Source organism: Mastigoproctus giganteus, chromosome 8 (assembly GCF_048544385.1).
Source record: "Mastigoproctus giganteus isolate SK-2022 chromosome 8, ASM4854438v1, whole genome shotgun sequence".
Classification (NCBI taxonomy): Eukaryota; Metazoa; Arthropoda; class Arachnida; order Uropygi; family Thelyphonidae; genus Mastigoproctus; species Mastigoproctus giganteus.
The window spans coordinates 95,747,186-95,769,189 of NC_143582.1; the positions used below are offsets into that span (position 1 = coordinate 95,747,186).

Here is a 22,004-nt window from a genome sequence, read left to right on the forward strand (position 1 = left end):
AATCTTTCAAAAAGAAAATACGTATTAAGGCAGTGTGTGTTATTGTAAAGTATATAAACAGAAATAATACCCATACACCTGCACAGCTTTCAGATGAAATTTTATCAAGTGATGATGTTAATTTAAGAAAAGGCAATTTTTTTTTCCCTAATGTCTATTACTACAGTTCTGTTTCAACCTATGGATCTGGAAATCATATGCAGCAAAGGTTTGTACATTTGTATTGAAGGAAACAACTGAAAGAGTATGTGTTTTTATTTAGCATTAGCATAGACATATGATGCAAGAAAGCAAACATATACAGCTTCAGCCAAAAAAAAAAACTTCCCATTCACTCCAAAAATTTTAGTTCTTCCTTGAATTTATTTAAGCTGTCAACTTACATAACAACAGATGGAAGCTTGTTCCAGCAATCAATCACTCACTGGCTAAAGGCAAATTTTATTTTATGATTTAGACAGAAAGCAAGACAAAATAGGTGAAAAGACAATGATCAATATTAAATTATGGCTTAAAAATGAAGACAGTAAACATATGCAAAAAACTGTTAAACAATAATATTCCTGATTTAAATGGAATCAAACATGAAGAGTCAAAATGTGTTACATAAGTGCCAAAAATAACATTAATTTAGGAGAAGTGGAGGATTGAGACTAGATATCATATGATTGGAAGAAGAAATAACAACAGCATTTCAAGGGAAAATAACTAAAGTAGCACGTGAACAAAATGAAGAAGAAAGTAAAGTAGAAATAGTTAAATTACAGGAAGCCAGAAGCTGTCTCCATACTCTTAGTAAATCTGCAATTTGTGGAATGAAATTGGAAAAAATATTTATTTTTATGCTCTAATAAAAATGAAAAATTATGTTTGAACCAGAAACACAAAAGGACCTTCATCACACATTTTCTTATTACATACACACACAGAGAAAAGCTGCACAAATGTAATGATGTGTTTCGTATGCATGGTTTCACCTTCTCTTTGCTGGATCATGCCTTCCTTAACCCTCTGTTGCTTGCACCTCTATGTGGTTGTTGTTGAGTTTAACGACACATAGGCTGCTAGGGCCGTATTGTGTCTTTCTAATGCTGAATATGAAATATTAGCTTAATTGTGATAACCATATTTTATGATATATTCCTATACGATTTAGGAAAGTAAATAGTTCTCTTTTTAATTAGAATCATCTCCCAGAATCTGTAATAAATTTATTGATGACTGTGTATTAGCTATTGATTTAAAGGTGTTTAAGCGGATATTTTGAAAGTGGGGACAGTCCACTAACAAATGGCGAATGGTCAGTTGTACTTGACATGATGTACATTGGGGAGAGCTGTCATTAGTTAACAGATGCAGGTTTGCACCTCTAAATGGAAGAAGTATGCTTATGTTGTGCATATGTTGTTGTTATTTGGTTTTTAGGAGCATTAGCAACTAAGGCCATATTGCTCTGGGGATATGCGGTGGTCATTCCGACCTTTCCGCATCCTCCGTATTTGGTGGTCACAGGCTCGAACCTCGGCCTAATCAAGAAGCATGTACTACACACTGCTGCTCCTGCCCACCTGGTTACGGAGGTGCCGTTGTGCATATGGGATGCCATGATTCCTTAAGAATCGTACAGCAAAGTACTTCTGTGTATGTCCGTTCCGATATTCCTTGTCAGAGACTTGGAAATTTGGAATCTCCTCTTTTTAATCTTCTCTGGCTTAAAATCTCTCTACCTCATTCTGTCAAATTCATCTATCTCTACCGTTCTCCCAACTCCACTAATCACTTAGAACTCTTTGACTTCCTCTCTTTGCAACTTGACTTTCTCCAGTCCAACTTTCCTAACAGTGAAGTAATTTTCCTTTGTGTTTTAATGTTCAAAACTCCAGCTGGCTTCCGTTTTCTAATCACACAGACATACCTGGTCGAGATGCCGAGCCTTTTACTAATTTTTGCAATTACTAATGACCACGCACAGATTGTTTGTTTACGTACCAGAATACAGGATAATCCTAATCACACGGCCAACAAGCTTGATCTTTTTCTCACAAACAACCCTTCTAAGTACACGGTTGAAGTGAGTGGTCTTTTAGGCACATCAGATCACATCTTGGTGATCTGTCTCTTCTCCAATGGAGCCTTTATCTCATGGCTATTCCCAACCTCGTGTTGTTTGGCATTATAAGAACGCAAAATCAGATGACCAGCAAGATTTCTTTTCTTCTTTCGTCGGATTACTGTTTCAAAACATCTGATGTCAACATTTGTTCAGATTGTGTTAGTGAAATTATTCTTGTAAGAATTGAATCCTTTATTCTACATTCCACTTTAAAATCTCATCCTTTATCTAAACCTTGGTTTTTCAATAAATGTGCTAAGGCTGTTCAAGAGAAGAATGTTGCCTATCGTAATTGGCTTGTTTCCAATTCTTCAGTTTCATTTTCTGCCCACACCAGAGCTCGCAACGATTGTAAAGTAGTTATTAATCAGTCCAAACTAGATTCCAAACATGCTAAGAGAAGAAAACATGTTTCTTGCCCTAATGGTAGCCAAGCATTCTGGTCTTTTGCCAAAGTTATTGGCCACACCTTTGACCATCTCTGCTCCCACCTCTTTCAAAACCAGATGGTTCTATTGTCACTTCAGCCAAGGATAAAGCTGACTGACCTGCTAGCATCCCATTTTTCTTCCAACTCATATATTAATGATCACCTCCCACCATTCCCAACATGCTCCATTCAATGCCTCCAGTGGTCTTCCGTCAAAAGGATGTCAGGATTTTGACGAATCATGATGCTGAGAAAGCTCCAAGTCCTAATGGTATTTCTCCACTTGTTCTCATGAAATTACTCCTGTTCTCTGTTGCCTTTATTCACTTTCTTATTCCAAAGGTGTTTTTCCTTCTGCTTGGAAATTTGCTCATACCCAGCCAGTTTCTAAATGGGGTGACAAATCCCTCCCATCCAATTATTGTCCCATTACAATTACTTCTACTCTTTCTAAAGTAATGGGAAAATCAATTAACCACCAACTCAAACTATCTAGAAACCTTCCATCTGATCAACGATCACCAGTATGGATTCCATCAGTGTTGATCCACTGGTGATATTCTGGCTTATGGTACCCATTTATGGCCAAATTCAATGGAAAAGTTGGGTGAAACGCAAGCAGTTGCTCTAGACACCTCAAAGGCTTTCAATTGTGTTTGGCATAAAGGTCTTCTAAACAAGCTTCCACCTTACAGTTTGCCAACTGCTTTTTGTAATAATTGGTTATCCAGTTTTCTCTCTGACCGCTCACTGAGGGTGATGGTAGATGGCTATCTGTCTTCTGACTTCTCCATTAATGCTGATGTCCCCCAAGGTTCAGCTTTCCCACATTCTTTTCCTCTTGTATAATAATGACCTTCCATCGACCAGAAATCCTATCCATAGTACATTGCATTCCTCTTTCCAGTTTGAGAAACCTTGCCCTGCTTACTCAGCTTCAACTTCTTTTTTTTTTGATTTGGTAGTTGTTGGCGCATCGGCTTCTGTGGCCATATTGCACCTCCCAAGGTTTTTGCAGTACTTTGATCCAAGCCCGAGGCGGGAATCGAACCCGCGACCTTTGGGTTGCCGGGCAGGTACTTTACCCACTCGGCTAGCCCGGTCGGCGCTTCAACTTCTCACATATCTGCTACTAATTCCTTAAATGCCGATCTCCAGGTAATTCTCCAGTGGGACAAAGACAGCTTAGTTGATTTTAATCCTTCTAAAACTCAGTCCTGTCATATCTCACAAGATGGATTCTTCTGCTCATGTTTCGTGACACTCCGATTTCTAGGCAAGATGATATATCTCTTTTGGGGATTACCCTGACTTCTAATCTCTCTTGGCACAAGCACATTATAAATATTGCTTCCACTGCATCTAAAAAACTTGGTTTTCTCTTTTGCTCTCGGTGTTACTTTTCTTCCAAACAGCTGTTCACTCTGTACAAATTGCAAATCTGCCTGTCATGCAACATGGTTCCCACATCTGGGGTGGTGCCCCCCAAAACCTCTTTCAGGCTTCTAGATTCCATTCAGAAGAGGGCAGTTAGGTTAATTAATGATTCATCTCTAACAGTCTCCAATCTGTCTCATAGACTTACTGTTTCTGCTGCATGTCTTTCCTACAGATACTTCCGTGGGCACTGTTCTTCTGAAATGGCTTCTATAATTCCTGCTCTCTTTCAAAACAATCTGAACATGTGCCACCATGAACCAACATCCATTTATTCTCCATCTTCAAACTCATAGAACCAACTTTTCATCTTCCTCATTTATTCATTCAATCACATTTTCAGGAACAATCTTCCTTCATACATATTTCCCGAAAATTACAGTCTACAGAAGTTCAAGTCTAATGTCAACATATATCTTCTTTCATATTCTCAACCTCCAACCCATGCACGGTAATAAGTACTATAGGTTCTAATATCTCTTGTGTTTGGGATTTTCATTAAAAATATATATATATATATATATATATATATATATATATATATATATATATATTATGTAAAGTAAAAATTAGACAAAAGTAATAAAAATAAATAATTATGGCTATATTATTATTTTATTATTTATTATTTTATTATTATTATTTACTTTATATTATTTTGCGTTCTGTTTCGCTCTGTATTATTGCCGTACTACTGGCTGATGTTATTTTAAATATCATATTATTTTAAATTATCAGATATATATATATATATATATATAAAAGCTAATTCCTTGCATATTACCACTAATATATTTTATTTTCTTGAATATTTTAAACTACACTAGTACTACTGTGTTGTATTATGCAACATGGTTTCATGCTATGTTAATCAAATAAGCAATTAGCTAGTATCAAGCTATAAAAATAACTAAAAAACCCCATAGTATTCAAGAGCTGTATATAACTTGACAGTAGAAAACACAGAAGATGTACATGATATTTCATGGGTAACAGACTTGGAATGTGGGATGATAGCTGGATGCTATATCAGTAACCTTTGTGTGCACAAATGCAACTCATCTGAATCTCTCAAATTTCACTGTGGCAGTTATTATTCAACGATGAAAGACTAAGTGATATCTCAAAAAAACAAATAAATAAAAATATCCAGATAGCTTCACAAACAGAGAACATATTCAATGAATCACTGAGAGAATAGTCCAGTCCCCACACATTTCTTTTGTGGAAACATCAGGGCAGGTCTAAGATGCAACAGGTACATCTGTTGAAGTGCCAACCATCAGTTGGGAGTGTATATCCTTGTGTTCAGTGGTTTGGCAGCTGCTTAAAAGCCAAATATTAAAAAAAAAAAAAAAAAATATATATATATATATATATATATATATATATATATCACTTTGAGTTGGTTGTTCCCAATGTTCATGAATTATAAAGCAGTGCGAATCACAATACACATTTTCGTTGCGGAGATGGGGGAACCCCCTAGTGCCATCAGACCACTAACACACATTTTTGTTCCAACAGACGTCATGACAACTGCCAAGAGGGTACTTGCTGTTGGAGTGTAACATCTTAATCGTGAAGTTCTGTCAAAGTGATCTGATGGTATGAAATATCCCTTGACAGGTGTGGACTGTAAGGCAGAGGGATTTAACTCCTGGAATTCACAATCTCTCACTGCAGCATTGCTTTACGGGTCTTGGGTATATGGGCACTGTAGTGAAGGAGCAAGACAATGGCAATTTCCCTCTTCGTTGTTCCTTTATAGCTCCTCTCAAATTGAGAACAACAGCATAAGCAACTTAAACAATTCCTTCCATATCCCAAAAAATAATAGACATGACTTCCCCACAGAGGGTTGACCCATAAATTTTTTGGGCAGTGGTGACTGATGGTATTTCCATTGCATGGTCCCATTTTGCTTGCGGATCCCAGTGATGAATCCACATTTTATCACTGGGATTTGGATTTCTTCAAAGAAACATCATGTATGTGTAAATATGCCTCATAAATTTGAGCCCAGCACTGTTTCTGAAGAGGTGTAAGCATTCTTGGCACCAAGTACTAAATGTTGAAAAAACCAAAAGTTCATGGAGGATGGTCGGTACCAACTCCACAGAAATATTACATTCTCTGGAATTGTACACTAATACATCTATCCAGCATAGCCAGATCTCTTCAATTCTTTGGTACATTTTGAGTTATCACTTCTGTTGGCTGCTTTGAAAAGGGGTAATCTTTTATAGATTCATATCCCCATGTAAACATTCTCTACGTTGTTTGAAAAAGGGAATTTTTGGTAATGGTAAAGGAGAAATTAATGATAGATTTCCAAAGTGTGGGGTGTACCCCCTGAAGAGGAACAGTTATTTTTGGAAGAGGGATACTGTTTAATTTCATTTTTAAAACATTTCATTGGTTTTATTTCAACCATACTGAAATTTTAAATATTTTAAAAATTTTTATGTCCACCCCAGAAAAAAATGCATATATTTTTATTTTAATGGGAATCTCTGGCTTATGCCAAAATAATATCTGGTAACGAGAAGGGGCAGCACCATCATCATATACAGCTTTCATGAACAAAATGGATCAAAATAACTTTTGATCCATTCCATTCTTTTTGTAAAATATCATGACTTTTATAAACATTTTTGACATTATTTTGTCTGAGGACCCAATGCTCCAATTTCGTGACATCCCTTGTTTTCCTTTGGGAAAGCTACCTTAAATCTTTTTTCAGTACTTCACTATAATAAGCAGGACCTGAACAAATAAGATGTTCACGAGTATAATAAATTAGTTTTTTATATATCAGGTATATTTGTTCCTTGAAGTTGTCACAGACATTCTCTCAGGTATGCCAAGGCAAGCTTTCTAACTGGGAGTCTAAAACACTGATGGAACTGAATTCAAGTGACACACAAGTAAAGTAGATCTAATTTCAGCAAAGTCTGGTTGGCCTGTGACAGCCAAATCCTCTACTTGCACCTTCATTATAGTGAAACTGTAAGTAACCCTGGGTAATAACTCTAATGTGCAAATCCTGAAAATGGCATCAACTATACTGGAGGTCACCACCCAGGTGTTCACCAACGTAACCAGTAGAAGAGGTGTGGTGCCCACACCACATGGAGGAATGCCGCCCCTCTCTTACCAAGCAATACTAGGTTGTAAATGATTCTCATCAATCAGTACAATACCACCACTTTGCTTATTAGAGGCTAGAAGCAGTGGAACCCATCTTTAGTCTCCAGAGCAAAGCTCCAGCAATGCCCCCATCCATTCCATGCAGTATGATTGATGACTTTAGAAGTTATGACAGATATTGGCAAGATCCAATCTTCCTTACATTTTGTGTTCGCAGGCTGGCCACTAGATAGTCCACCGGCCCTAACCTATTGGAAACTCTCTAGGAGGAGCTAGTATACAATCCTCGCTGCCTCTACTCTGCCAGACAGTGACTAGAAGAAGCCCGAGTAGTGTGTATTCGTGGGGCATTGTCGAAACCATGTTATGTCAAGGAGCTGGGTATATTCTTGCCATGTGTACGCTATATCCAAAAATTTCACTACTTCATACAGCATGCCCTCTCCACATTTTCTTACGACTGAATACATCATGAATTTTCAAACTAATAGAACAAACTTATCTACAAAAATATCTAAACCTCCCAAACACATCCTCATTCATTTCACAAATATACGTGGTCTCAGATCTAATCTCAGTGATCTCCATTTCCACTTACAATCTGCCAAATCCCATGTACTTTTTCTGACAGAGTCCCAGTTATCAGTTGATTCAACCATTGCTCATTTCAGTTGTCCAAATTATTTGCTGTATGGTTCCCTTCGCTTCAAAAGTGGTACTTGTGCATATGACCATTCTGATATTCCCTGTCAGAGACTTAATTTCGGAATCTCTTCTTTTTGATTTTCTCTGGCTTAAAATCTCTCTGCCACATTCTTTCAAATTCAACTGTTGCCTCTATCGTTCTCCCAAATCCACTAATCACTTGGAACTTTTTGACTTCCTCTCTTTGAAACTTGACTTTCTCCAGTCCAACTTTCCTAGCAGTAAAGTAATATTCCTTTATGATTTTAATGTTCATAACTCTAGCTGGCTTCTGTTTTTTGGCATCTCCTTAGCCAGGTGGGCAGGAGCAGCAGTGCATAGCACACGCTTCTTGATTAGACTGGGGTTTGAGCCCATGACCACCAAATACGGATGCAGAAAGGTCAAGGAATGACCACCGCACATCCCCGGAGCAATATGGCCTTAGTTGCTAATGCTCCTAAAAACCAAATACAGTGGATTCCGGTTATTTGGGCCACCGGTTAATCGGGGCAGTTTATTGGGCTTTTCTGTTCGTGAAATCTATCATAAATGGCCAGTAAACTCAATCTTACTGAATTTGCGATAATACCGACAGCTGGAATTCTGTGGGTTATCATGGTGAAATGTGTTTACACTTCCATGAAATCTTCAATCATATAAAAAAATTAATTTTCAGATCTTTTCTTCATTCGTATTTTTAAAGCTTTGTAACATGTTACTCGGTTCTCACTTGCGCGTATTGTTTTGCTTGCAATTTGTGTGTGCCGTGTTCTTTGTTATTGATTGCTTATCTTTTTACTGTTTTAAATTTTAACCCCCACCCACAAATGTCAGTGAACAGAAATATCAACTAGTTCGTTCGTATGTACATATTACAGTACGTATTAATTATTCTGATTATCACGTATATTCTTCCAATTTTTGCATATTTTTTAATTGGTAAGGTAATAAAGGGTAAATTCCTGCTTAATATATCTTTGCTTTTATAGCCTGTGGATAATATTCCTCCTATTTTCGCTAATTAGAATCGCTGTTTAATAGAATTAAAATTCAATTCACAAATGTGATCTCAATGACCGGCGTTTACTGCACATCGTATAGTGAACGGTACTTTACTATGTTGAGTTCGTTGTAACATGATTTGATTATACAGTGAACCAATTGTAAAAAAAAAAAGAGGGGGGGTACATTGTATTTTTAACAAATTACGTGAAACTTCGGATAATTGGGGCAGCCGCTTAATCGGGCCAAAATGCGCTAGTCCTGATGTGTCCCAAATAACCGGAATGTATCCACTGTAATAATAATAATAGCTTCTGTTTTCCAATTACAAGGACTCAACTGGTTGAGATGCTGATGCTTTTGCAATTACTAATGATCTTGCACAGATTATTCATTTACCTACCAGAATGAAATCAGACAGTCCTAACCACAAAACAAATATACTTTATCTTTTTCTCACAAACAACCCATTTAAATAGACGATCAAGGTGAGTGGTCCTCTAGGAACCTCAGATCACAACTTGGTGGTCTCTTCTCCAATAGAGCATTTCTCTCGTGGCCATTCTTAACCTCATGTTGTTTGGCATTACAAGAATGCAAAATGAGATGATCTGCATGATTTTTCTTCTTTTACTCGGTAGATTACTGTTTCAAATCTTCTGACGTTTGCTCAGATCGTGTCAGTGAAGTTATTCTCACTGTATATCAACCTAGCTTTTCCAATAAATGTGCTAAGGCTGTTCAAGATAAGAATGTTGCATATTGCAATTTGGATTGTATCCAAATCTTTAGGTTTCACTGCATTCAGTGCCTGCTGATGTCTTCAGTCAAAAGGATTTTGAACAATCTTGATACTAAGAAAGTTCCAGGTTCTGATTGCATTTCTCCACTTGATCTCAAAACCTGTGCTCCTAAACTTACTCCTGTTCGGTGTCACTTTTTTATTTCAGAGGTGGGAAAATCCCTTCTGCTTGGAAATTTGCTTATATCCATCCAGTTCCTAAAGACGTGACAAATCCCACACCATGCAATTATCGTCCCATTGCACTTACTTCTACACTTCTAAAGTAATGGAGAAATCAATTAATCACCAACTCTTAAATTATCTAGAAACCTTCCATCTAATCAATGAGCACCAGTATGGATTTTCGGTGTCGATCCACTGATAATATTCCTGGTTTATGTTACCCATCTATGGACAAATTCAATGGAAAAGTTTGGTGAAACTCAAGCATTGCTCTTCACAAAGACTTTTGATTGCATTTGGCATAATGGTCTTTTAAATAAACTTCCATCTTGTAGTTTGCCAACTGTTTTTTGTAATTGGGTATCCAATTTTCTCTCTGACCAATCACTGCGAGTGATGGTAGATGGCTCCCTGTCTTCTAACTTCTCCACTTGTGCTGGTGTTCCCAAGGTTCGGTTCTTTCTCCCACTCTTTTCTTCTTGTATATTAATGACCTTCTTCCATTGACCGGAAATCCTATCCATAGTTTTGCAATGACAAAGCACTGCATTCCACCTTCCAGTTTCAGAAACCTAGCCCTGCACAAACAGCTTCAACTTCTCGAACATCCACTACTAATTCCTTAAATACTGATCTCCAAGTAATTCTCCAGTGGGGAAAAGATAACTTAGTTGATTTCAATCCTTCTAAAACTCAGCCCTATCTTATATCTCACAAAAAAGGATTCCTTCTGCTCCTATGCTTATCTACGATGACACATTTCCAGGCAAGATCATATATCTCTATTGGGGATTACCTTGACTTCTAATCTCTCTTGGCATGAGCACATTGTAAATACTGCTTCCTCTACATCCAAAGAACTGGGTTTTCTTTCACTCTCAGTGCTACACTTTTCTTCCAAACAGCTGTTCACTCTAAAAATCTGCCCTACCGTGGAATATTGTTCCCAAATCTGGGGGTGGTGCCCCCAAAACCATTTCCAGGCATCTAGATTCCAATCAAAAGAAGGAAGTTAGGTTAATTAATGACTCATCTCTAAAAGAGTCTCTCCCTCTCTGTGTCAGACATTGTTTCGGCATGCAGCAGAAACAGAAACCAAACTAAAGGTGTGTTGTCAAATAGAACAGTCCATTGAGTAATTCAGACCTGTTCACAACCATCGGAACATAATGCCTAATGTGGTCGATGAATCCAATTATGGATATTGATTGAAACAATTGCAATGTCACCTCCATTATATTAAAATGTTTATATTAAAAAGGTTTTAGCGCTGAAAGCCTCAAACTGCAGAAAATTCACTAATCAAACAAGTTAGTGCCAAGCATTATGTTAGTTTGTAGAAAATGACCGACCGAAGTAGGTGAAATTGCATCGTTTCTGTTATACCTCATATTGTGAATGCCTTCACAATGAGTTTATTCTCTGCGGATACCACAACCCAGGGGTTGTGGTATCCGCAGAGAATAAGTAACATTAGTCTTCTCCACTGGCGAAGCATTGCTTATTCAAGGTAGTGCAATATCAGGGCAACGCATTGTGAAGGCATTCACAATATGAGATGTAACAAAAATGATGCCATTTCACCTACTTCAGTGGTTTACTACGAAATAAAATGATGCTATGCACTAACTTGTTCCATTACCAAAATGTTTATATTGTTTAATATTTTTTTCATATAAAAATAAAGTATTTCTATATTTAAGAAACTTATTAAGTGGGAAAATGTCATTATAATAATACACTGTATTCTTTATCACAAACGTTTTACCGGGGAAACTTCTTGCGTGGCAAAATAACACATTACAATACATAGTGTTGAGATTGGGAATTAAAAAATCAAACCATCAAACCAAATGACAGGAGAAAACTTCTTGTGTGGGAATTTCTTATCCGGGTTCTATTGCACTTCTAGATATACATTATATTTGCAGTACAGCCCTGACAAACCACAGTGGCGGCCTCAACTTTAGCGATGAACACAATATAGAAATATTTCTATTTTCCAGTCATGGTTTCTCTTGTCAGTATATACATGAGACACATGCATGCACTGCTATGATTATGTATTTAAAACTTTAAAAGGAATTGAATAAGCTAAGTGCTGAGGCAATTTTAGTCTTTTTTCAATGACCATACATTTAAATTAGGTATATATATATATATATATATATATTTAAATTGGAAAGGAATAAAAGGTGACAAGATTTTAGAGAATAACTGACAATTGGAATTAACTACAAACTAGTCTTATGGATGTGTGCTAAGTTAAGCAAAATTTACGAATTAAACAAGTACTATTAAGAAATACAGCTTTAGCATGTTGACACAGTGATCATTACATTGACTGGAACAATATTGGAACAATTTTAACAAAACCTAAATAACAAACAAACACATCAAAATTACCAACACTTGTAGAAGAATAAGAAAAATTTACCTATATATGATAAGTAGAACACTTCTGTTCCATAGAACATTTCTGACAGAAACATTCTATATATCATATTGAGGTAAATTTCTTATTCTTCTACAAATACTGAAATACAACATAGAATGTATTGGGCATTGTAGCTCTGTTTTATACTAATCAAAATTACCAACAGAATTTGCCAAAAGTATTTGTGTGAAATGCACCAACTAAACACTAAATATTTCTAAAGAAAAGTAAAACTTTTAACTAAGTTCTTTGAAGCAAAAATTTCTATTAAAATTTATAAAATACATTTCCATTACAAAAACAAACTAGGAGTTACTTAAAAATATGTTTCTCCAATAAGAACAAGACTGAAAATGTATATTTGTAAAATGTTCACATTTTTAAATGCCTTAAGACTTTAACTTATGTGAAAATGTTTCAAAAATGATTTATCTTTTCAATTTTCAAAATGATGAACTGCTGGGAATAAAATTCACTTTTTTACAGGGGATTCAGAGTTTTAGGTTTCTTCTAGTTCTTTTAATTTTATTGCTTTCAGTTTATTTTAATTTAAGCTTTGTAACATTAAGCTATATAGTTTGGAGGTAATCTTCATATATATACAAAAGCATTTGCTAATTTATCCACTGTTGACTTTCCTATTAATATGGGGGAGGAAGAAGCATTAAAAACAAAATTTACATATCAATATGCAAAAAGTGACAACAGTTGTAGATACTCTACCATATTTCTGAATGTGGTATTTCTTATAAATAAAGCATGCTTTCAAAATGACACATTAAAATGAAATTTTCTGTAAAGAACTTCACAGGTTTAAGGCAGAAACACTATCAATTCACACATTTTACTAAAGCACGTTTCTGGAGGTCAGTACCATAAAACAATAAAAACAATTTGCAGTTTCCGATTTATTGGGCTTTTCTGTTAGTGCAATCTATTATAAATAGGTAATAAACTAGATCTTATTGCATTTGCAATAATACCGATAGCTGTAATTCTGTGGGTTTTTATGTTATTATGGTGAAACATGTGTCCCTTCACTGAAATCTTCAGTCATATAAAAAATATAAATTCTCAGACTCTTCTCTTCATCCCTATTTTTTAAGCTTCATAAACTTGTTACTCCATATCTCACTTGTGCAATTTGTGTTTTTTTTTTTTACTGTTTTAAATTTTGCAATCCTAAAATAAAAAAAAGTCTGAATTTACGTAACTTGGGCTTACATAGGTTGGGGACTTATTGTATTACATAATTTTATTTATTATTTTTAACCTGATATTTAAGTAAAATAGCACAAAAATTACAACTTATATGTATCAGAAAAGTGCACTAGAATTTTCTATAAAAACAACTTGTTTGAAATAATTTCCTGTGATATTCATTACAATGAAATAATTTGTGTATTTCCCTCAGAAATAGTCTATAATAATATTTTACTGTATTACATAGGTACACTGTATTACATTGATACATTACACCTATGTAATGTATCATCATATGTTATATTATATATATTATATAATTGAACTTTTCACACTTGAAAAATCTATCAATGTGTAATATACAAACCTGCACCGACAAAATTTATATATTTTTATAATATATATATATATATATATATATATTATATAAAAGTTGGCTGAAAATTCGCATTAAATTCAACCCAAGTTCGTGCTTAATTTTCAGTTACTGTCAGTCGCATATATAATTTTATCTCACTCCACAAACCAGGAAAACAATCTAGATTTTCCCATTAGTACTTCAAGCATGTTTAACTGCAACTTATATATTGATTAACACCAGTGCTGTTTGATCAAGGCCTACAGGCATCAACATAAAAGTAAACGTGGTGGGAAGGAAAAAAGTTACCCATCATCTACCTCTTTGAAACCATTTCAATTAACTTGACAATTCACCTGGTTTATTAATTTTTTTGGGAGACTATCCTACAGCAACTTATAAACATTTAAAAGGAAATCACACCCTGTTTTTCTCAGTCATGACTAGATAAACTTAAAATGAACAAACATTAGTATTAACAGTGGCATATGATGCAAAAAAGCAAGCTTACAAAGCAATAACCAAAAAAAAAAAAAAAAAACTTCCCACATATGCTGTCACTCCCCTCCAATTACTTTTCCTAGTTCTGTTTTGAATTTATTCAGACTACCCACTTTCACAACAGATGGAAGTTTGTTCCAACAATAAAGGACCTGCTGACAGAAGGCAAACTTTTGCGCATTAGTCCTGCAACCATCCTTAACCAATTTGAATTTATGTCCCCTCATGTGTGGATATGAGACAAAAAAGTTGGAAGTTGAAAAAAAAAAGTTCAGCAAACCATTCAAATCTAAACACCTCAATTAGATTACCTCACAGATGTCTATTTTCCAGACACTGTAATTTGTACCCATTGCAGCAGAACTATATCCTTCCTAAAATAAGGACTCCAGACCTGTATGCAGAACTTACACTGCCTTATGCAATGGGATAATCACCTATCCCTGATGGCAAAGTTCCTGTATATCACTGACAAAACCCCATGAGCTGTCCTGGCAATCTATCTGCAGAACTCACATTTGACTGCACAATTATCCCCAGGTCTTTTTCATTTACTATCCTGAGTGTAGTACCACATAGTTGGTACATTAATCTGGGATTACTGCTACTGATATGAAGTGTCTCACATGTCAATGTTCAAATGCCATTTCTTTTTCTCGGCCCATCTGCCTAATTTTTCTAGATCTTGTTTCTGTATCTTACCCTGATTACTGTCATTAACCACCCTGATAACCTTTGTATCATCTGCAAACTTAGACATTAAACCTGATATACTTTCATCAATATGATTAAAAATATAGAACACAATAACGAGCCAACAATAAACCATGGGGGGCTCCACTAATAACAATAGTCCATCCACAAAGACCATTGGTCCATTAATAACCACTGTCTTCTTCAACTCAACCATCCCTTTATCCAGAGCAGTAACCTGCCCTTAATGTACACTGCTCAAATTTGTACATCTTTTATGAACAACAGTATCAAAAAAGCTTTTCTGAAATCTAAAGTATGCAATACAAAAATAATTTTCTTCTCTTAACAAATCCTTGCTGTGATGGCTGGCATTCCTTTCTTACTTCTTTAACCAGTGACTCCATTAAATTATTTTACTTGAAACAGAAATTAAGCTAATGGGGCTAATTACTCATGCAACCTTCTAATCCTCATTTGTGAAATGGGAATACATTCCACATCTCAAGTCCTTAGGGACCTTGCCGACCGGGCTAGCCGGGTGGGTAAAGTGCCTGCCTGGCAATCCAAAGGTTGCGGGTTCGAATCCGCTTCGGGCTTGGATCAAAGTACTGCAAAAACCTTGTGTGGTGCATTATGGCCACAGAAGCTGATACGCCAACAACTACCAGAAAAAAAAAAAAAAAAAAAACTTGACTGAATCCAAAGATGCTCTCGTAATTATGGCTAAGGGTTTACTTACCTTCTGCGTTGCCTCCCTTAATATACTTGGAGATCCCATCCACCTCAAGTACATTTTAATGTTTAGCTTCAAAAAGCTCTTCCACTTTCCTCAGTAATCACAAAATCATTTAACCCCATGTTAGAGTGTAATAAACTTCCTGCATCCTCTTCACTAAAGAATTCCTCATGTGTGAAAGCAGCTGCAAAATACTTATTCAGTTTGTCAGCAACCTGAGCAGAATCATCAACGTTAAGTTGACCAATGTGTGATTCAACCTCTTCCTTCTATTGTTAACACAAGTAAAGAAGTCTTTACTGCTTTTCTTTGCCAGACTTTTTGTAGCATATCTTAGTTTGCCTAACCTCTGTTGTAACTTGATTACAGACTATTATATATCTACCATAGGCTTCTGTATTACTTGATAATTTATATGCATCCCATGCATTCTTCTTCTCTATCACAAGTCTCATTAGTTCATCTGACATCAATTAGGTCTAAGCCTTGAACAGTATTTCCTAGTTGGTAAGAAATGCCTAGTAGCCTCTACAATTACTTCCCTGAATGCTTCCTATTTTGAATTTGCTGTTCGTAACATCATCAGTTTGATCCCACTGCACAGAATTTAGAAACTGTCAGACAACTGTCAGTCACTCTTAAGAAAGCAAATCCATTTCCTTTTACCCTTGACAGTAGATATATCTTTAATTAAATCCCACATCAGTACACTGTGTTCACTGCCACCCAGTGGGTCTTTTACCAACAGATTCTTAATCAATGAAGAGTCTCTGTTGATAATCAGATTATTATTATTATTATTATCGTCATCATCATCATTAGCCATGTGGTGCAAGGAAGCCTGAGGCTTATACTGCATCAGCCAAAAAAAAAATTTTTTTTTTAACCCTGAGAGAGAGAGAGAGAGAGAGAGAGGGAGGGAGAGAGCACAAGGGTCAGAAGTAAAAGGGAATCACCAAGAAAAAGAAGAATGATGATATCCAGCTCAGGACCCTGGGTGTGCCAAGCCCATACTCACCAGATATGAGCCCCTGGGTGAAGACGATTGTTGCCCGTCTTCCTCTTATTGCCTGTCTGCCATACTTCTGTACAAAAGAGTCATCCAATAAATCCACAAAAGCGCTGATAGTGTGTGGCTGACCAACCCAGAAATTCCAGTGAATATCTAGAAAGTTAAATCCCATTATAAGGCATTTTGATTTACTGACCCACTCTATTTCTATGTACAGCTGTTCGGAGTAATCATCACAGTCATTAGGCCTATAGCACGCTCCTAGTCTCATTTTAATTTTTCCAATGCTTATATTACACCATCATCATCAGCCATTTTCAATCCACTGCCGGATGAAGGCCTCTCCAGCAACTTTCCAGTTCCTTCTGTTTTGAGCACTGGCCATCCATTTACTACCCACAAACTCATGAATTTAATCTATCCATCTCCGCCTTTGTCTTCCAGGTTTTCTTCTAGCTCCTCTTGGGTACCATTCTGTTATTTTCTTAGTTATTTTCCATACCACACTGACTCAACACTGCACTGGCCAACTGCATGCATTGCCTTAGATTTAATATGCTTCTTAACTAAGAACATTACCCACCCATCACCCCTCATGTTCTATCTGTACACCAGTACTCCCATTATTCAAATTCTGCATCCCTTATGTCTGAGTGACACAATGTCTCTGATATCCATCCAACGTCTGCATTTGATGACTTAAGCAGTACTTCAAATTCATCGAATTTATTTACTATGTTCCTAGCACGAGTGTACAGAACATGTAAGTATATATGCACCTGTTCTTACTCTCAGTTACCCTAACACGACACATGTATTTGCCTGTTCATAACCTAAAGTAAGGCATGAAATTCCTAACACCTTAATTTCCAGGCTGCTGCATTTTCCAACAGAAGCAATGCAAAAATCACTTTCACCTCTGCCTGCAGCTCTAGTCAGTCTATTATTGTAACTCTTCAAGCTAGCAATTTGAAGGCACCTAACATTGCCTCAATAGCACAGCAAATATTCTTGCACTCCTATTTAATTACCATCCCTGCAAAAAGTCTATTGTGTTAACAACCACAGGCCCATGCAGAAAAAAATTCTACCCCATGAGCCTTGAAAGTCTCTCCGGGGAAGAAATTAACCGAAAAGGCTCTCAACATGTACTCCCTACTACTGTGACTGGAGAGAATCACAGACACTTTCAAATTTAATCTTAATTCACGTTGTTTTCCCAATTGCCGTGTACTTGTTAAGTAAGTCCGTAGATCTCCTACTCTTGATATCATTGTGGCACTATGTATATCACCTGTTGTACCCTTAAAAGATCATATCTGCTCTACAGTGTCATCTACTTTTGCCCCTGGCAGACATACCCTGGTCATATTTCACCTATTCTGTTTGCACAATATATTTCCAGTTTCCCTGAAAACAGACTCACACATTACCTACCTCCTGTGGGACCAACACATTTTGCCGGTCCCACAGAAGGTAGGTAATGTGTCAAATTAACAAATACATCTGATATAAAATCAAAAAAAAATCAAGTGCCTAAAATATAAATAAATAAATAAACCAGGTACAAAATAGGTACTTCTCTGATTAAACAGAATTATGGCATCAATAATTTTTTATTATTGATGCCATATATTATTATTTTTAATATTGTTATATAATTATAACAATTTTATACAATGTTATATAATTATAAGAATTATAATAATAATTATCATTATTATTTTTAATATTGAAAATACATTAAGCTTGCAGTATAAAAAGCCGAAAATATTCATATGCTAAAGCAGTGGTTATTTGCATCTGGTCATGCAAGTCACACTGGTAAAATAGCAGTTATGGGATGGAGTAAAGATATCAAGGAGTTTCAAAAGGGAATGATTATGGGAGCTTGTGAATTGTGTGCTTCCTCATCAGAAACAGCACACCTTGTCAGTTGTTCACCATCCGCTGTGTGGCTAAGGTGTATAAAAATAATGGTGTCAAACAGGTCAAACCACTTCCTGCTGACAGACCTGTAAAGGATTAAGCAAGGTGGATGTTTGTGGCAAGCAAAAGGTGCAGTGTAATGTAAGTGCTCAATGGCAGGTCACTGTGCAACAGCTGATGTTGCAATACAATATTCAGAATGCAATATCCCAAATGATGATGCACCAAGCACTCAGACATATGGGGTTCCATGGCAGACAACTGAAGAGACACACTCTCCTCACTGCTGATCATTGTTGACAGTGAATGCTGTGGTGTCAACAACATGCTGGTTGAAAAGTGGAGGACCAGAAACAAGTCTACTAGTCTGAATGAGTCCAAATTCAAAGGTGCAAAACAAGTTGGCAGATGCCTTTGTGTATGGAGTAAGCAACATGAGCCCATGGACTCATTGTGCACGGTACCCACTATCCAGGCAGGGGGTGGTGGTGGTTTCTTAATATTGGGCACATTTTGCTAAGTAAGAACTAGGACCGTACGGACCAACATTTCACTGGTAAAGTCTACCAGCAGTTCTTAGGAGAGACACTCTGCCACGTTGCATTTTTTCCAGGACAAAAATGGGATCTTCAAATATGATAATGCACTACATCATTGCATGCCCAATGTGCAAGGGTGGCTTGAGGAACACAGTGGAGATACCCATCTTGATTGGCCTCAATCCAAGTGAACACCTCTGGAATGTTCTGAAACAGGAAGTGAGGTATACAGACATGCAAGCAGCATAGCTGCAAATCCTTATGGTGTCTTCAGACATCTAGTTGCCATTTGCCTAGGCATGGAGTTGATGCCTAGGCAAATAGCAACTGTTATCCATGCAAATGGTGGCCCAACATGGTATTAGATAGATGGTCATAATTCAGTTATCACTGAGTATTTTGTGTGCCTTACACAAATTAGACTATGTGCAAATATTCATATTGTACCTTCTAATAACATTAAATGTCAATGAATGCAACCTTTGCATGAATTATCCCTGTTGGTGTTAAGACAATTGGATTATTATTATTATGTTCTAAATTCTGATAATTTTCACTAAAGTGAATCATATTCTGCAGTTCTATATAGTCAACATTAGCATTAGTAGAGGCATTTGATGTGGAAGTTGGTAGCCTAAATAAGTTTAAGGCTCAGCTGGACAGGTATTTCGAACGAACAGAGGGGTGAAGTGGTTATTTTTTATTTATTTTTTTTTTTTAGGCTGATGCTGAACATTAGTACTTTGCATTACGGAAATTAATGCCTCGTTATTATCATTGTTTGTTAATGCATCTATACTATGTAGTTTTAGGTACTTCATTGTTTTGAGTTCCATTTGTTTATAAAAAAATGGTAATACAAATACAACACAATCACATCACTACGTTACACTTCCGCTGTGCACAATGGTGATCTGCGAGCAGACACCAACATTAACCATCAAAAGTAATGCTGTTTTCACTGCCACACAACTTTCCTTGCAGAACCCTAAACTTTAAAGTCTTAAACAACAAAATAATAAATACACGACTTATGTGTATAAGTGAAATATTTAGAATAATTTAACTATTTATTTATTAACTTTATTTGATCCCAAATAGTTCAAAGAAAGTGAGGCGAGATACTCAGAAATTATATATCGATAGGTGATCCATGATCTATATGTTCTACATATAAATATTGGCATACCTTATTCGGCCCTATTTTTGCCGCTAAATTCAAATTCATTTCACAGCACATGTTCCTGAGCACACAGACCATGTAGTAATATAGCAAGCTTATGTAGCATCAGCCAAAACAAAAAAAAAAAAACCACCATTCCCTCTAAACGTTTGTCCAGTTCCTCCTTGAATCTATTTAAGCTATCACCTTCCACAATGACAAATGGAAGTTTGTTCCAGCAATCAACTACCTGCTGGCTAAAGGCAAATTTCCACACACATATCTATTCTATAACTGTCTTTCTTAAATTTGAATTTATGCCCACTCAGGTTATAATCTGAGCAAGAGGAAGAATCCCATCAGAATTGAGCCTGCTCAACCCATTTGAGGCCTCAATCAGAATGTCAGAAACAGAAGCCTATGTATTGCCCTCTTTCTCATACTTTCAGTGGATGACCGCTGACACAGACATTGAAATTAGAGTTACATGGCACGGCAACATGTTATCTCATTTTATATTATTTTAATTGCTTTCATTTTTTGTTATTTCACCTCATTTCTTTTAGTTCTTTATACTTGTGTTACCGCATTTCTTTTAATTCTTGATTTCTAACTAGTTAACTTGTCGTGTATACCGTAGATTCGATAGTAACAACCTTATCCTTTACACTTTCAATGTATCACTATATATATATATATATATATCCAACCTTCGATCTACTTATTTACCAAATTAAAATCTTACAATTCTTCTCCCATGCACAACTACTAGTTAGGTGATACGATATTAGATCCCAATCATTGATAAAAAGGCTCTGAGAATAATCAAGTCTAACATAGCTAAATTTAAAGCTATGTCTCTAGAATCAAATCTCAAGAATTAAAATCAAGTCTCTGGCTAAATTTAAAATTAAGCTAATGAACGTTCAGAACTATTAACCTATTTACAGAACACAATAAAAAGTCAAAAAACAGAAAAACTTGAAGTTCTTAGCTCCACAACTGCACATTATCATGTGATATGAGAATAGCAAATTCTTTAGTGAATACTCATTACCTAAATCCGAAAGTAATGCATACTCCTCTATGAAATACTTGTTACCCGCTAAGGTCTGCAAGACACGAATACAAGCCTTACCAAGTAGAAATCGCAAGTTAAAAATATGCATGTATTTAAAGTCATAACAATACTTCGTGTTCTTTCATAAAACCAGTTTATTAGGTAAAAGGAAGCTATTCAAATCGTATTCACATTTCGCAAAGCCATTTCATCGCTATTATAATCATGCTTATATGCAATTTATTAAATCTAAGCTCTACTAACATCTTCGTTAAAAATCTCAACTCCTGGAAATATGTTGCGTGCCACCTAGGGCTATATACAGAACAAAAGTAAACCGGGAAAAAAAAATAATAATAATTAAATAAATAACGATTTATTTTATTTTTATTATTTTTTTTAAGGTCGGGTATTTCAAAGGAAATCAATCATCCACTTTCCAAATGTGGGGGACGAATGATTCTGCTTAGCAATTCGACAAGATCGGTGACGCCTAAATACGATTTTATTCCTGTATCTTTTATAGTAAAGTTACATATGGAACTTTAAATATTTTCACATGGTGGTCAACTGTTTCTAATG

The 22,004-nt window shown here is 35.9% G+C and overlaps 1 protein-coding gene across 2 annotated transcripts in view; it reads right to left on the reverse strand.

Annotated features, from left to right (window-relative positions):
- LOC150081725 (cytochrome c oxidase assembly protein COX18, mitochondrial) overlaps window positions 1-21,726 on the reverse strand; it is a 68,753-nt gene extending 47,027 nt beyond the window's left edge. Inside the window, exon 1 of one of the 2 annotated variants that reach the window (XM_090379598.1) lies at window positions 21,687-21,726. The gene's annotated coding sequence lies outside the window, so the exon portion shown is untranslated. Of the gene's footprint in view, window positions 1-21,419; window positions 21,635-21,686 lie in introns of those variants that run through there. The other variant, XM_090379596.1, reaches the window with a different exon arrangement.
- Between the last annotated feature and the right edge of the window lie 278 nt (window positions 21,727-22,004).